The sequence below is a fragment of the Carcharodon carcharias genome, chromosome 13 (genome assembly GCF_017639515.1).
Source record: "Carcharodon carcharias isolate sCarCar2 chromosome 13, sCarCar2.pri, whole genome shotgun sequence".
In the NCBI taxonomy this organism is placed as follows: domain Eukaryota; kingdom Metazoa; phylum Chordata; class Chondrichthyes; order Lamniformes; family Lamnidae; genus Carcharodon; species Carcharodon carcharias.
Window position 1 is genome coordinate 93,048,254 of NC_054479.1, and position 14,839 is coordinate 93,063,092.

Here is a 14,839-nt window from a genome sequence, read left to right on the forward strand (position 1 = left end):
TTTAAGACCCTTGTGGTCATCCAATTTCCTTTTGAAATCATTGATCGTCTCCACTTTCACCACCCTCGTGGGCAGCAAGTTGCATGTCATTACCACTCTATGTGTAAAAAAAAGTTCTTCCTCACATCCTTCCTGCAACTCTTACCAAAAATCTTAAATCTGTGTTCTCTCCTGATTCCTCACTCCCACCTCACCAAATCCTTGTACAATCAGCTAATGGGAACACTTTTTGTCAACCTTTTCTAAACCTGTCATAATCTTGTACAGTTCTATCAAATCTCTCCTCAACTTCCTTTGCTCAAAGGAGAATAACCCTAGCTTCTTCAATCTAACCTTGTAGCTAAAATTCCCCATCCCCAAAACCAGTCTGGTAATTCCCCTCTGCATCCTCTCAAGGATATCCTTCCTAAAATGTGACTATAAATGAACACAATACTCTAATTGTAAAACCAGTTTTATAAAGGGTCAGCATAACTGCCCTGCTTTTGTCTTCAATAGCTCTAAACAAGATCCCACATACTTTGCTAAGTACTCTCTCATGTCAGACATCTTCAAAGATCTATGTCCCTCTGTTCCTGCACACTCTAGAACTGTGCCATTAAATCTATACTGTTTCTCCCCATCCCTTCTGCCAAAATCCATTCCCTTACACTTCTTTGTACTAAATTCCGTCAGCTACTTGTCTGCCCATTCTGGTAGCCTATGTCCTGTTGCAGCAATTCATATCATTGTCATTGTTTGTAAAGCAGTGGTCCTAGCACTGATCTTTGGGAAACACCACTGTCTACCATCTAAAGAGTCATCATTGGACTCTAAACATTAACTCTGGTTCTCTCTCCACAGATGCTGCCAGACTTGCTAAGTTTTTCTAGCACTTTATGCTCACTAAGTATTCTGCCCTGTTCATCACCCACTTTGTCCTGGACAGACCCCACTCCTCCTCTTACTACCCGCTTACGACATGCTAATAGAAGACCTCGATGTTAACTGCAATCTGTTCTCATATTCTCTTGTTTACCGGTCATATTTTCCTCTTCACTTTCCTTCTCAACTTCTTGCATTTGGCCTCATTCTTGCTTAAGAACTCATTTGGCATACATCATGCTTGCTTTATCATATTCCTTGGCATCCAAGGCCTTGGTTCCCCTACATTTTACCCCTATTTGAATGTATTCAGCTTGTACCTGAAATGTAGTCTATATAATTCAAAACCTCTGCAGAAATAATCTTTCTTCTCTCATCGCTCAAGCTGATGTGGCAAAAAAAAGTTCAAGTGAACCACAAATAGCCATAAATGCTTCTTAAATAGAAGGAAATTGAGAAAGAAGTGCATTATCTGATATTTATGCTATTTTAAAGTCTAATATTGTAGAAAGTGACACATTTACTGTTAGGGCTGGTGGCGAGTGGAAAATCGTTCTACGTTACTGATGTCAAGGGCAGGCTGAAACAATAAGTGTTCTTAAAGAGCAATCAAGCTTAATAGGTGATAACATGAATGGCAAGTCGATCATTTTCAGCTTCTCTTCCCATACTGCTTCCAGGCAAAGATATGCAAATACATAAAAGTGGCAACGAAGCGTTATATTAAGTCCAATTAGCATTTAAAAGTCTCTGGATTTCACAGTACTTACACCAGTCTAGCTCTTGGAGCTGAAATTGCACTAGGATTATTAACTGACCTGCTAGTGTAACTTGTATTAAAAACTCAGTGCACCATGGGTCATGTGTGAGGGATTAAAACCATTTAAATGATTTGTTCTAAATATTGGACCGGATTTTGTAGTAGTAATAAAGACAAAATTGCCAGCAGTCACTGTCATTACTGCTCTGAAATTGACAATAATTTCTGGAATCCACAGAAGTACAGCTCAATGTCAAAATCCATAAATTGAGTTCAGTCCTTCTGCACATAGGGCACGCTGTGTTCAATTACCCCAGAGTGTAACCAATTAGAAACTGGACTTGTTTAGCAATAACCTGCTCACTGACGCTCAGTTTAGGTTCCGCCAGGGTCATTCAGCCCCTGACCTCATTATAGTTTTGGTTCAAACAGAGCTGACAAAAGAGCTGAACTCCAGGTGAGGTGAGTGTGACTGCCCTGGACATCAAGTCAGCATTTGACCGAGTGGCATCAGGGAGCCCTCGCACAACTGAAGTCAATGGGAATCAGGGGGAAAACTCTCCACTGGTTGGAGTCATACCAAGCACAAAGGAAGGTGGTCGTGATTGTTGGAGGTCAATTATCTCTGTTCCAGTACTTCATTGCAGGAGTTCCTCAGGGTAGTGTTCTAGGCCCAACCATCTTCAGCTGCTTCAATGAGCTTCCTTCCATCATAAGGTCAGAAGTGGGGATGTTCGCTGATGACTGCACAATGTTCAACACCATTCTCGACTCCTCAGATACTGAAGTAGTTCATGTCGAAATGCAGCAATTCCTGGATAATATCCAGGCTTGGGCTGGCAAGTGGCAAGTAACATTCATGCCACACACGTGCCAGGCAATGACCATCTCCAACAAGAGAGAATCTAACCATCACCCCTTGACGTTCAATGGCATTACCATCACAGAATCCCCCACTATCAACATCCTGGGGGTTACCATTGACCAGAAACTGAACTGGACTAGCCATGTAAATACTGGGGCTACAAGAGCAGGTCAGAACCTAGGAATCCTGCATCAAGTAACTCATCTCCTGACTCCCCAAAGCCTGTCCACCACCTACAAGGCACAAGTCAGGAGCGTAATGGAATACCCTCACTTGGCAGGATGAGTGCAGCTCTAACAGCACTCAAGAAGCTTGACACCATCCAGGACAAAAGCAGCCCGCTTGATTGGCACCCCATCCAAATATTCACTCTCTCCACCAGTGATACACAATGGCAGCAGTGTGTACCATCTACAAGATGCACAACAGGAACTCACCAAGCCTCCTTAGGCAGCATTTTCCAAACTCTCAACCACTATCATCTAGAAGGACAATGGCAGCAGACACATGGGAACACCACCATCTGGAAGTCCCCCTCCAAGCCACACACCATCCTGACTTGGAAGTATATCACCGTTCCTTCACTGTCACTGGGTCAAAATCCTGGAACTTCCTCCTTAACGGCACTGTGAGTGAACCCACACCACAGGGGTTGCAGTGGTTCAAGAAGGCAGTTCACCATCACCTTCTCAAAGGAAATTAGGGATGGGTAATAAATGCTGGCCTAGCCAGTGATGCCCACATCCCATGAGTGAATAAAAAAAAATCACTGAACTGGCAGGAATTTGAACTTTTACGCAATTAGTCTCTGGAAAAATTTTCACCTTGTTGAATGAGGTGTAACTGGATTTTCACCAGTGTATCACATTCATAATCACAATCACTGGTCCTGAAAAATTAAACTTATTTGTGGAACCTCTAATTTCTCCATTGAAATAAAAATTTTTAAATGTTGAGAGAGGAGAAAACCAGGCCACAGGGATCAATAGATCTTTGTGGGCAGCTTTCTTCGAGGTCAGCAGTGAGCGCTGTTGGTTTGCCACAGGCTGTGAAATTTTGGCCAACCTTTTGTTCCAACACTTATTAGGGCCATAAATGATCCATGCCACCCCTTTGCTTTTAATTTGTTTTTGTACTGATTAAATTTATGCAAAGACTTTTACGCCAAATACTTGTTAAACAAGCTTACTAACAGAAACAAACTGTCTCCAGAAAATTTTTAATCACCCAGAGGCACACACTCTAAAGATAACATAGTGATGTACAGCGTGACATACATCAGCTGAGCAAGATGACCTCTGCATCACTGGATCATAAAACCGTACAGTGTGACATACATCAGCTGAACAAGATGATCTCTGCATCACTGGATCATAAAACTGCACACAAACAGATCAGGATCTAATCCAGCAATATCTAGAACTCTCCTTCTGCAATTTTAGTAATGTTATATTGGTATCATGGATGACTCAAACAATTTATCTTTCTTCAATATGAAGACCCTAGCTCACAGTGTTTTCCACAGAACCAACGTGCAAACTATTCATGAGTGCAGATATTATAAAAAAAAATCACAGCTGCCACAGTGAAAATTTAAACAATTGCAAAATTATTGGGTAAATCATGAGTGAATTCATTACACTGGTGGAGCAAAAGTGGTACAATGACTTTAGGCCTCCTGCATTGCACACCCTCAAAGATGAATACACTATGCCTTTAATTAAAATGAACAGTAATGCATTATATTGAATGAACCCTAGCTCCGGTTATAAATTTCACCCAGCAGGTCCACTATCTAGCTACTAAATGGGAGACAAAAATTGTTTGTTGATTTTCATAGTGTCATCAGTCCTCTGTAAAATAAAACTTGGAAGAACAAATTAAATGTCCGATAGTGTACCCCTCTCACACCAACTCCTCTGAAATGTCAATACATTTTTAAATAGATGCAGTTAAATCAATGGCCATGAACTGACATAGCCTTTGTCAGTACAAAACAACACTATGTTTATTGACATGTTACTTTGCCATAAAGGTCACACTGGTCGTCTTTTTCTCTAATTTGGCTATCTTAAACAAAGATTCTCAAGATATTCGCAAAGAACAGCACCACTTATGACTATGCTTTAGTTATGCAATCAAACATCTGATAAACTAGGAATTACAATAAATCTTTCTGTGACCTATGAAACTTGATGCGCTTGTTTATTGTTATTAAAGGAGCGTACATGGTGCTCTCCATTTTAGAGGAAAGAAACGAGGTTGCCACGGTGCTGCCTCATTACACGTGTGAGGTAGTCGCATACATGCTCAGAGCACAATGCTCCACCATCTGGCACTATTAAATTTAAGATCGATAATAAATAAGTTCTGTTACGGTTTTTTTTAAAAAGTCCATAGAATGCTGGTAACACAGGCAACTCCAAATGTTGGGCTTTTCATTTTAACCACTTGGGTGAGGTGCCACTACGATGACGATAGAAAGGAAATTCCAAGATTTTATCCCAACAACAATGAAGAACTGATAATACAAGTCCAAGTCAGGATGACATGTGACTTAGAAGGGAGTTGGGCAGTGATGGCATTCCCATAGTATTTTATCTTTCTAGTGTTCTATCTTTCTTACTAATAAATGGCTTTGTGTGTAAAGATGCCACACTCAGTGGTTCATACCCAAGGTAGTTCCCATTTGTCCACAGTCTGGGTGTCTGGTTCTGTGCTAAATGCATGTCTAACCAACAAAACAGAGTCAGGTACAGTCGGGGTAATAATTAGCTGGGTATCCCAACCTGATTGCTATTCAGTAACCCATGCTGAGTGTTGTGTGCAGATGGACATTTGTTGTACATGGGATTGGGTTCAATCCTGCCATGGTAAAATTGTTGGAGATATGAACCAGGCCAGCTGACATTAAGAAACTGCTATTTGGTTGTAGAATTTGAAGGCTGCCAGCACCTGTGATACCATAATCCATTAAGAATCAATTGTTTAAGGTGTGGAGGCAGAAAAGGGCAGAAAATTGGGAAACAAACAAAGTTCACAAGTTTTCTAAAGCAGCGCTTAGTGCTGTGACTAATGCTGTGCTGGTGGATAGATTCAGGTTTATCAACACCCATTGTCTTATAACATAAAAGGAGAGACAGTGCTCCACAAATCAGGATGCACAGTCAATTGGGTGAAGATGAAATAATGATCAATTAATTTTCCAGTTACTAAAATACAACATCAACTGGTATGCTGTGCCTGATTTATCCCAATTTTGTTGATTTGGTTTTCATTTAAAAGATTATCAACTGGTATGTCAAATTTACTGATGTAGCAGGTGAGGTGAGTTTTTGGTGTCCTAACTTCTGATTTTGGTGCGAGGCTGGATGTTGGGTCCCACCCAGGGAGAGGGTGGGCTGGAGGGGGAGACATGGGATGGGGAAGAGTGAGAGGGAGAGAGAGAGAGGAGAGGAGGGGAGGAAGGGGAGGGAGGGGAGGGAGGGGAGGGAGGGGAGGGAGGGGAGGGAGGGGAGGGAGGGAGGGAAAGAGGGGAGGGAGGGGAGGGAGGGGGGGGGGAAGGGTGTGTGGGGGGGGGGGGGAGGGTGTGGGGGGGGGAGGGTGTGGGTGGGGGAGAGAGGGGGAGAGAGGGAGGGAGAGGGGGAGAGAGGGAGGGAGAGGGGGAGAGAGGGAGGGAGAGGGGGAGAGAGGGAGGGAGGGGGAGGGAGGGGGAGGGAGGGAGGGAGGGAGGGAGGGAGGGAGAGAGGGAGGGAGGGGGAGGGAGGGGAGAGAGGGAGGGAGGGGGAGAGAGGGAGGGAGGGGGAGAGAGGGAGGGAGGGGGAGAGAGGGAGGGAGGGGGAGAGAGGGAGGGAGGGGGAGAGAGGGAGGGAGGGGGAGAGAGGGAGGGAGGGGGAGAGAGGGAGGGAGGGGAGGGGGAGAGAGGGAGGGAGGGGGTGAGAGGGAGGGAGGGGGGAGAGAGAGAGGGAGGGAGGGGGGGAGAGAGAGAGGGAGGGAGGGGGGGAGAGAGAGAGAGGGAGGGAGGGGGGGAGAGAGAGAGGGAGGGGGGGAGAGAGAGAGAGGGAGGGAGGGGGGGAGAGAGAGGGAGGGAGGGGAGAAAGGGAGGAGGAGAGAGGGGGAGGAGGGGGGGAGAGAGAGGGGGGGGAGAGAGGGGGGGGGGAGAGAGAGAGGGAGGGAGGGGAGAGAGGGAGGGGGGAGAGAGAGGGAGAGGGGGGAAGAGTGGGGGTGGGGGGGGAAGAGTGGGGGTGGGGGGGGGAGAGAGGGAGGGGGGAGAGAGAGGGAGGGGGGGAGAGAGAGAGGGAGGGGGGAGAGAGAGAGGGAGGGGGGGGAGAGAGAGAGGGGGGGGAGAGAGAGAGCGGGGGGAGAGAGAGGGAGGGGGAGAGAGAGGGAGGGGGGGAGAGAGAGGGAGGGGGGGGAGAGAGAGGGAGGGGGGGAGAGAGGGAGGGGGGAGAGGGAGGGGGGAGAGGAGGGGGGGGAGAGAGGGGGGGAGAGAGGGAGGGGAGAGAGTGGGGGAGGGGGGGGGGAGAGTGGGGGAGGGGGGGGGGGAGAGTGGGGGGAGAGAGGGGGAGGGGGGGGGGATGGGGCCGGGAGTGAAATGGAGGAGGGAGAGACCTGAAAGGATGGCAAGGAGAGGGGGAGGGAGAGAGAGCAGGGAGACAAGAAAGGGCAGCAGCAAGGAAAAGCAGAAGTCTAGGATTGGCAAGTCACAGTGGTTAGGCGCCAAAGGCCCAAATAGGACAAACCAAAGCCTCTGACAGTGGCTCGAGAACTGGGAAGTGGTAGTACAGCTGTGGAAGACCTAGACAGACCACCTAGACAGCAGCCCTGAGTTTAAGGGGCAACAAAGAAAGCAAGATCCCCTTGGTGGCTGGGGGACAAGATAATCTGGGTCACATTGTCACAGGAAATTAGCAACAGGAGCTCCACCAACTTAACGCAGCTGTTCAGCTGATTAGAGATCAGGTGTTAAGCTCTCAATGGTATCCTGGCAGGTCTGGAATGCTGGTTGTGAATATCCATTGGAAATAGTTTGTTTCTCCAAGTTAAGCTTTTCAATTAATGTTTATAAAGATTTGATCCCAGTGGAATAAAAGATCCTCGTTTTCTAACCTTTGTGCAGTCTATGCGCTTGGATCCCATGTAACACAGAGAAGGCATTGATGCAAGTGATTAGCCAAACTTCAATTCCATTTTTAATTCTGCCACAGCAAGATCAGTATTGGGGTCAGCTAACAGAACAGTGGAAACAGGCTTCAGTTTCATTGCAGACTTTGGGCAACATGCTCATCAGAGCATTGAAAATGGAACAGAAGAACAGTTCTTTTAACAAATGATCGTTCAACTCTGTTCATCAGAAAGGTGACCTACAAAAAGCCTGGGATTCTTGTTCACACAACATAAATTATTGAAGTTAAATTGTCTCAGTGGCCCCCCCAACACACCCAACCTTGCCATACACACAATCCAGTTTCATCTGCATCCAATCAGCACTCAAGAGATGCACTCACTCTATTTTATAACTCAGCTTGTATTATTTTCCTTAACTGTACAAGTTGGACACTTGACAAAGCAGTTTTGCATATTGCCCTATTTTATTTTAAGCAAAAGGGTGTTCACCCTAATAGAAAGCCAGCTAACACAAAGATTTCACAGTTTTGACATGAATAATTTCACATTCACTGCCTAGCATTACAACATTCAGTTTTACATTATATCTGTTAGGTAATACATTATATCTGTTAGGTCACATTGTCACAGGAAATTCCCACTTACAAATTTAACAAAACTTGGGCTGTAACTTCCAACTGGTGTCAGAAAGAGATGGCCCGCAAGAATTAGAAGAACTAATTACATGCTCATCTGCGCTTGAAAATGATGTTGACACTTCCAATCACAAGAGCAGCTTGGGATCTGGATCGAAAGGCTCCCCCAAAGCCCCAGGGAGGCGCAGCTCCGGTTGATTCAAGGATTCAATTTTTAAAGCGCTAGTTGCCATAAAGCAGGTAAGTTCAAAAGGCCCAGCAAAATTGACAGGCCAGTGAGGGGAGCTAAGTGTCAAGGTAAGTGGGGGATGGTGGGTGGGGGCAGGGGTCAGGGGCGTCAGAGGATGGGGAGGTCGGGGGTGGGGCGGATCAGAGGTGTCACAGGTCGGGGGCTGGGGGATCGGAGGCATTGTAGGTCGGGGGGGGAAGGGTGTCAGAAGTATCACAGGTCGGGGTGGGGCGGGTGTGGTCAGAGGGGTGGGGATCCCATGGGGCGAGTGGTCCTGTCGAGGAGGTGGTCAGGAGTGTGGGAGGCGTCCCATAAGGGGGCGGGGGCCAAGTATGTTTGGGGGGGAGGGGGGGGGTCTCATGGAGGTCGGTCCGGGTGTTTACAGTAGTACTCAGAAGTTAGAAGAGGTTTTAATTCTAACTTTTACTGGGTAACTGTTGGTGTAACTATCCAAAGTTTGTGATTTAAATCGCATTTTCAGATGATTCACAGAGCAGCGCAATTGTCCAGCAGAAGTTTGCACTTCTGGGAAATTGCTATGCAAACCCTTACCTGGGCACTTCTGAGAGGGACTCCCAGCGCATCTTTGGGGTACTCCCCAAATTCGACACTGGCGAGCTAAGAAGTTCTGGCCCTAAGTTTAACACAGATTCACTTAGTTAAAATGCACAAGCATGTTTTGAGCCATTAATTACAGTTCTACAATTTGATTGAGATCTCTTAGAATGGACTTCTTTCACTGCTTTCTTCCTCAAATTAAACATATTGGGGTAGAGTTTTTGCCAGGCTGCATCAGTGCAATTTGCCCAATATTAGCCAAACCCACATAAAAGATCAAGCACAAGTTAAGTCCTATGCACAGTATTTCCATGATCCTTAATTGCTGGTTTAAAACATCATACTGGAAGCCCGCCCCATCCTCCAAACCAGCCACACACTCCCCATCATATTAATAAGCATGGCAAGTTACCACTAATTGCATCCACTGACAGCCCTTCATAGTGTCGTAGAATGGTTACAGAACAGAAGGACACCTTTGGCCCATTGTGTCCATGCTGCCCTCTGCAAGAACAACTCAGTTGATCTCTCCCCCCAGCCCTTTCCCCATAACCCTGCAAATTTTCTCTCTTCAGATAATTATCCAATTCCCTTTTGAAAGTCACAATTGTATCTGCCTCCAGCACACTCCCAGTCAGTCTATTCCAGATCCAAAACACTGGCTACATAAAGATTTTCCTCGAGTCACCATTGGTTCTTATGCCAATTACCTATGGTTCTTGATCCTTCTGCTTGATCCTTCTGGGAACAGTTTCTCTCTACTTTATCTGGACCCCTCATGATTTTGAACACTTCTCTTAAATCTCCTTTTAACCTTCTGCTCTCTAAGGAGAAGAGCCCCAGCCTCCAATATTTCCTGAAGTCCCTCATGCCTTGGAACATAGCACATTTTCTGCACTCTCTCTAAAGTCTCCACATCCTTAATTGGAATTGGACACAATATTCAGAATTGGACACAATACTCCAGCTGAGGCTGAACCAGTATTTTATAAATGTTCATCAGTACTTCCTTGCATTTCTACACCATGCCTCTATTTATAAAGCTCAGGATCCTATTTGCCTTTTTAGCCACTTAACTTGTCCTGCCACCTTCAAATATACTCACATAGATCCCCAGGTTTCACTGATTCACTGCACCTCTTTAGAACTGTACCCTTTATTTTATATTGTCTCTCCACATTCTTCATTCCAAAATGTCTTACTTCACACTTCATTAAATAACTTTTGCCATGTGTCTGCCCATATCACAAGCCTATCTGTATCTTCTTGAAGTCTTTCACTATTGTTTTTGCAGTTCACAATACACTATAGGCTCTCCAGTTCAGAAAATCTATATTTTCAGCAACACCAGCTGTCCAGGTATTTTTTGAGCAGATCCAAACAACTCTCAACATCATTTTATTACAGTCCTTTGGGAGCAGAAACAGGAAACTCTTGAGTACAAACCCATTTCCATCTGTTTTTCAGATGAAGTTACATTGTTTCATAGTTTACCAGTGTGAAATTTGAACTCTTGATCTTGGGGTTACAAACCCAGTACCATAACCACCTGGCTATTTAGGCCAAGCCAAAAACAGGAACTCTTTTGAGTACAAACCCGTTTCCATCTGTTTCAGATGAAGTTACATTGTTTCATAGTTTGCCATTGTGAGATTGGAACTCTTGATCTTGGGGTTACAAACCCAGTACCATAACCTCTTGGCTATTTAGGCCAAGCCAAAAACAGGAAATTGTTTTCATGGTAACTCTTTCGAGTACAAACCTGTTTCCATCTGTTTCAGATGAAGTTACATTGTTTCATAGTTTGCCATTGTGAAATTTGAACTGTTGATCTTGGGGTTATAAACCCAGTACCATAACCACTTGGCTATTTAGGCCAAGCCTTTTATGAATACATTTCCATCTGTTTCAGATGAAGTTACATTGTTTCATAGTTTGCCATTGTAAGATTTTGAACTCTTGATCTTGGGGTTACAAGCCCAGTACCATAACCACTTGGCTATTTAGGCCAAGCCAAAAACAGGAACTCTTTCGAGTACAAACCCGTTTCCATCTGTTTCAGATGAAGTTACATTGTTTTCATAGTTTGCCATTGTGAGATTTGAACTCTTGATCTTGGGGTTACAAACCCAGTACCATAACCACTTGGCTATTCAGGCCAAGCCAAAAACAGGAAAGTATATTCGTGAACCAGGTCCTTTTGCTATTGTACTGCACCTCCAAGTTGATCCCAAATTGGTGTGTAGTAACTCTTTCGAGTACAAACCCGTTTCCATCTGTTTCAGATGAAGTTACATTGTTTGCCATTGAGATCTGAACTCTTGATCTTGGGGTTACAAACCCAGTACCATAACCACTTGGCTATTTAGGCCAAGCCAAAAACAGGAACTCTTTCGAGTACAAACCCGTTTCCATCTGTTTCAGATGAAGTTACATTGTTTTCATAGTTTGCCATTGTGAGATTTGAACTCTTGATAACGCTTTCGAGTGCAAACCCATTTCCATCTGTTTCAGATGAAGTTACATTGTTTCATAGTTTGCCATTGTGAGATTTGAACTCTTGATACTCTTTCGAGTACAAACCTGTTTCCATCTGTTTCAGATGAAGTCACATTGTTCCATAGTTTGCCATTGTGAGATTTGAACTCTTGATCTTGGGGTTACAAACCCAGTACCATAACCACTTGGCTATTTAGGCCAAACCAAAAACAGGAAACTCTTTCGAGTACAAACCCATTTCCATCTGTTTCAGATGAAGTTACATTGTTTCATAGTTTGCCATTGTGAGATTTGAACTCTTGATCTTGGGGTTACAAACCCAGTACCATAACCACTTGGCTATTTAGGCCAAACCAAAAACAGGAAACTCTTTCGAGTATAAACCCATTTCCATCTGTTTCAGATGAAGTTACATTGTTTCATAGTTTGCCATTGTGAGATTTGAACTCTTGATACTCTTTCGAGTACAAACCTGTTTCCATCTGTTTCAGATGAAGTCACATTGTTCCATAGTTTGCCATTATGAGATTTGAACTCTTGATCTTGGGGTTACAAACCCAGTACCATAACCACTTGGCTATTTAGGCCAAACCAAAAACAGGAAACTCTTTCGAGTACAAACCCGTTTCCATCTGTTTCAGATGAAGTTACATTGTTTCATAGTTTGCCATTGTGAGATTTGAACTCTTGATACTCTTTCGAGTACAAACCTGTTTCCATCTGTTTCAGATGAAGTCACATTGTTCCATAGTTTGCCATTGTGAGATTTGAACTCTTGATACTCTTTTGAGTAAACATGTTTCCATCTGTTTCAGATGAAGTTACATTGTTTCATAGTTTGCCATTGTGAGATTTGAACTCTTGATCTTGGGGTTACAAACCCAGTACCATAACCACTTGGCTATTTAGGCCAAGCCAAAAACAGGAAATTGTTTTCATGGTAACTCTTTCGAGTACAAACCTGTTTCCATCTGTTTCAGATGAAGTCACATTGTTCCATAGTTTGCCATTATGAGATTTGAACTCTTGATACTCTTTCGAGTACAAACCTGTTTCCATCTGTTTCAGATGAAGTTACATGTTTCACAGTTTGCCATTGTGAGATTTGAACTCTTGATCTTGGGGTTACAAACCCAGTACCATAACCACTTGGCTATTTAGGCCAAGCTAACACATTTCCATCTGTTCCAGATGAAGTTACATTGTTTCATAGTTTTGCCATTGTGAGATTTGAACTCTTGATACTCTTTCGAGTACAAACCTGTTTCCATCTGTTTCAGATGAAGTTACATGTTTCACAGTTTGCCATTGTGAGATTTGAACTCTTGATCTCAGGGTTACAAACCCAGTACCATAACCACTTGGCTATTTAGGCCAAGCCAAAAACAGGAAATTGTTTTCATGGTAACTCTTTCGAGTACAAACCTGTTTCCATCTGTTTCAGATGAAGTCACATTGTTCCATAGTTTGCCATTATGAGATTTGAACTCTTGATACTCTTTCGAGTACAAACCTGTTTCCATCTGTTTCAGATGAAGTTACATGTTTCACAGTTTGCCATTGTGAGATTTGAACTCTTGATCTTGGGGTTACAAACCCAGTACCATAACCACTTGGCTATTTAGGCCAAGCTAACACATTTCCATCTGTTCCAGATGAAGTTACATTGTTTCATAGTTTTGCCATTGTGAGATTTGAACTCTTGATACTCTTTCGAGTACAAACCTGTTTCCATCTGTTTCAGATGAAGTTACATGTTTCACAGTTTGCCATTGTGAGATTTGAACTCTTGATCTCAGGGTTACAAACCCAGTACCATAACCACTTGGCTATTTAGGCCAAACCAAAAACAGGAAGATGCAGTATTTGCTGTTGATATCTAATGGGTTCTGCTGGTGGATGTTAAATACCTAGTAGTTTAAGCTAATAAGGTTAACAGGTGTTGGGTGTTGATTAATCATACTCAGATGTGTATATAAAGAAGAGCACAGAGAGAGATTATGTTAGAGTGGAAAAGCAATAAACAGTCTCTATCAAAAGCATCCTAGTCTCAGTGTCTTCTTCACAACCAGATTTGGGAATTTATCTAATACTTGGATGAGTAAACAATTTTTTATTACTTCTTTATAATGCTTTATCACTGTTTTATGCTTCAGGCAAATATATATATCTAGTGTTTTCCAGTTCACGCACTTGTAATTAGGCATTCTAACATTATTCTATAATCCAGAAAATTCCAAAATTCAGAAGTGACTTGATCGTAATCATTCCGGACTGGAGAGGCTGAAGTGTACTTCCAAGTCTTGCTATTTGCAAATGCTGAAATTGTGCCTGGTCATCTAAGCCTGGGACATCAATAAAAGCAGTGTTCCCTGTGTGCAACCCTAGGGAGCCCCACTGTATGCCTTCTTCCAGTTTGAAGAGCAACCGTTCACCACTACTCTCAGTATCTGCCTCCCAGCAAACTTCACATCTATGCGTTAAAATAGGGTTATATATAGGAAGTGGCCTACACAATTTGTGACAAAACCATTTTCAGCTGTGTTGATAAAACTGCAGGTTACCACTCTAAAATAGAGCAAGGATTTTTTTTAATGGTGGGGAATAAGTTATCAAATGTTTCCCAATTGTATTGGCTCATGGAAGATTTTACATTTTGATTATTCAAATAGGTTTCATTAGAAACTTGGGCCTCAACTTCACTTCAGAAAGTTAATGAAATTTTGAGTCCAATTTGTGCTGAAGTGCCAGTTCTGCCCACAGCAGAAACTCCACCCCATGATACCCCATGAATTGCTGTTGCTTGTACACTCATCTACATAGAATGCATCCCAGATCCTTTAATTCTGATCTAAAGTTTAATACATTAAATTGCAAGTAAGTTTTGAAGAGCAAGGGCCTTCAGCAGTACCATTTTTGAAGACAATGTCTCCAGAATTTAATCAGGATCTTGAGATTCTTGTTGATTCTAGATCGGTCAAGAATTAGGAGTGCAAAATAATTTCCATAATTGGCCTAGCCGTACAAACAATCAGCTCTACCTCACATATGGAGAACTGAAATGCACTCAGTGGTGGGTATCCTTTCATAAAACTATTTTTTCATCTCGCAAATGAAAATGTGAATTTGTATTCCTCCTGTTGGCTGCCAATGACTTATGGTTGCACCGGTTCTGTGTAAATGCCATGGACTGACAGGATTCGGGATTTTTGAGAGATCATCCAAGTTTCCTCTCTCCCCCCGCCAATGCCCTCCCCACACAAACCCTGTCTTTTCAACCACCCCGCCCTTACACCCAAATC

At 43.6% G+C, this 14,839-nt stretch overlaps 1 protein-coding gene across 9 annotated transcripts in view; it reads right to left on the minus strand.

Annotated features, from left to right (window-relative positions):
* The window catches only part of plekha5 (pleckstrin homology domain containing, family A member 5), a 410,437-nt gene that overhangs the window by 211,599 nt on the left and 183,999 nt on the right, over window positions 1-14,839 (minus strand). The window lies entirely within an intron of this gene.